Source organism: Barbus barbus (genome assembly GCF_936440315.1).
Source record: "Barbus barbus genome assembly, chromosome: 33".
NCBI lineage: Eukaryota > Metazoa > Chordata > Actinopteri > Cypriniformes > Cyprinidae > Barbus > Barbus barbus.
In genome coordinates this window covers 29,279,701-29,283,102 of record NC_136761.1, presented here as the reverse complement: position 1 = coordinate 29,283,102, position 3,402 = coordinate 29,279,701, and positions in this window count along the sequence as shown.

The window sequence follows — 3,402 nt, the reverse complement described above, 5'->3', positions numbered from 1 at the left end:
CACCGCCGCTTACAATGAGGCTCTTCTGACCGGGAATACGAGCGAGTACAAAGCATCGTGCTATGCTCTCCGACGCGCAGTAAGAGCCGCTAAACACAGATACAGAGAGAGAATTGAGTCTCATTTCCAGCTCAACGACTCTCGACGGATGTGGCAGGGACTGAGGACCATCTGTGACTTCGGAAACAAATCCTCCGCGGAGGTGAGAGCAGATCCGTTGCTGGCCGACGAGTTAAACATCTTCTACAGCCGCTTCGATGGCAACGGCGGCGGCGCGACTCTGCCGTCCAGCGCGTCAGAAAGCAGCAGGCAGAGCAGCGATGATCCTGTAATCACCGTGTCGGAGGATGAGGTTCGGAGGGCGCTAAAGAGAGTGAACGTCAGGAAAGCAGCTGGACCTGATGGGATAACCGGCCGTGTTCTGAGGTCCTGCGCCGATCAGCTCGCTGGTTTGTTCACTTCCATTTTTAATGAGTCCCTTGCTACCTCCGTGGTTCCCACCTCATTCAAAAAATCCATCATTATCCCTGTGCCAAAGAACAATAAACCCTCTTGCCTGAATGACTATCGCCCAGTTGCCCTCACATCTATAGTCATGAAGGTTTTTGAGAGACTTGTAAAGAGCCACATCTGCTCCTCCATACCTGATACTCTGGACCCTCTTCAGTTTGCCTATCGCCCAAACAGATCCACGGACGATGCCATCTCTCATGTCCTCCACTCTTCCCTCACACACTTGGACAGCAACAATGGGAATTATGTAAGGCTGCTATTCATTGACTATAGCTCAGCTTTCAACACTATAGTCCCCATCAAGCTGGCATCTAAACTCACAGACCTCGGCCTAAACTCCTCACTCTGTGACTGGATTCAAGACTTCCTCACCGGCAGACCTCAAGTGGTGAAAGTTTGCCAGTTCACCTCAAACTCTATCACTCTGAACATAGGAGCCCCACAGGGCTGTGTCCTGAGTCCCCTGCTCTACTCTCTCTACACGCATGACTGCGTGTCCTCTCACAGCTCCACATCCATTGTTAAATTCGCTGATGATACTGTGGTTCTGGGCCTCATCTCCAACAACGATGAGACCGCATACTTGGATGAGTTAGGGAGACTCACATCATGGTGCCAGGACAACTGTCTCTCTCTGAATGTGAGCAAAACTAAAGAGCTGATCATGGACTTTAGGAAGAGACAGCAGCAGCCCTACACTCCTCTTATGATCAGTGGGACCCCTGTGGAGAGGGTGAGCAGCTTCAAGTACCTCGGTGTAAACATCTCCGAGAACCTGACTTGGACTACACACATCCAAACACAGGTTAAGAAAGCCAGGCAAAGACTGTACCATCTGCGACAGCTGAGGAAATTCAGGGTCTCACCAGCAATCCTGAAAACTTTCTATTCAGGGACCATAGAAAGTGTATTGACTCAGTGCATCTCAGTGTGGTATGGAAACAGCTCCAATCAGGACTGCAAAGCACTACAGAGAGTTGTGCGCTTAGCTGAGCGCATCTCAGGGTCTGCTCTCCCCTCTCTGCAGGACATCTACCTCAAACGCTGCAAAAATAGAGCTGTTAAAATCTTCAAGGACTCTAATCACCCTGGTAACCATCTATTCACTTTGCTTCCATCTGGTAAGCGCTTCCGTAGCCTGATGGCAAAAACTGAGAGACTTAGGAGGAGCTTCTTCCCCCAGGCCATCAGGCTCCTAAACTCTAACTCTGTGTCATAATATCACTTGACTCCATGTAATATCACCATATCAACAAGTTATTCATTCATAATTTTTTCTCCATGTAAATATCATATATCAATAAGCTATTCAGAATTTTTCTCTACCTCATATTGCTGCTATTCAAATACCCTGTACAACTTTTTGCACATTATTTTTTGCACATTCCTCTCATTACTATTTGTCAACAACATACTGACCTGCACATTTATATTTATATTTTTTATCCTATCTTATCTTATTTTATCTTATCTTTTATTTTATGTTTGTACTTCTTCTTAATATTTGTATACTTTATAATTGCACTGTCCTTGGAGCGGACCTGACCTACATTTCACTGCTGGTTATACTCTGTATAATTGTGTATGTGACGAATAAAACTCTTGAATCTTGAATCTTGAAATAAAAATATTTTGTGATTATTTCTTAAAAAAAAAAAATTAACAGTAGTAGTAAGTAGTAGTATTATGTACATTCTACTAAATAATAGTTATATAGTCTATTTCTGGCACACGGTCTTTAATAGGCTAAGTTAAACCGAACTTTTATTTTGACGGGTTGCCGTGAATACTTCTAAAGTTCTGTGTGTGTATGATATGAGGCTAGTTTTACTCAAATTAAATGGTAAAATGCTGGTAAAGTGCTTTCAGATCAGTTCTGGAGATATTGTTGGTGTATTTATGTCCTCATTGGGACGGCAGACGCTGAAATCACCGCGAGCGCTACATTAGTAAACACAACCGCACGTGCAGCACATTCACACAGAGACGCGCAGAACATGCAGGATTCATATTTAAATACACTTTTGCAGCTTAATATTTACAGATACTAGTCCATATCGCGATTTGATTTAAGTGCAATGACCTACTTTTGATTAATTCATCCAAACTTTGACAAATTCCGTGACATTCCGCGTTAAACTGTAAATTCCGTGTTTATGACTGGATTCCGTGGCGTTCTCTGCATCGCGGAGATCATAGATCCCTACAGATAGCGCTCCTGCTGTGTTCTTTAACAACCAGAGCAGTCATCTTTCTATTCACTTCACTTGTGCTATTTAACCAGAGCGAAGGAGACGAGTGCGGTCACGTGTGGTGCTTGTGCACGCGCCTCTGGAGAGAAGCTCGGCTAGTATCGGTGTATCCATACTTCGGGAAATTAATATTGGTACCGTTCAGATATTTCAGTATCGATATTTATCGAAATATCCATATTTTTGACAACACTAAGCCTGAGTTGACAGAGAAAGTTGATGATCAGCTTCATGGTACCGACAAAGCCAGATTGGAGTGGTTTGGATTTGTCAACTCAAAACTTATCCTATAACTCTGAATTTGTTCATCTACCATCATGGTACAGGCCCCAGGACTACAATTATTCCTCACAGAAGTCAGATATTTACTGTATGCAGACGACTTGCTAATTCTATCTAAAACACCAGAAGGTCTCCAGAACAACCTTGACATTTTAACTAAATACTGCCTTGATTGGAACTTAGAAGTCAACATCCAAAAAACTAAGATAATGATATTTCAGAAAAAACCCAGAAATCTAGAACATAAACATATATTTACTTTAAACAACACCACACTTCAGCATGCTTCACAATATAATTATCTTGGTCTGGTTTTAACTCCCACTGGACATTTCAATTTGGCAATAAAAGCATT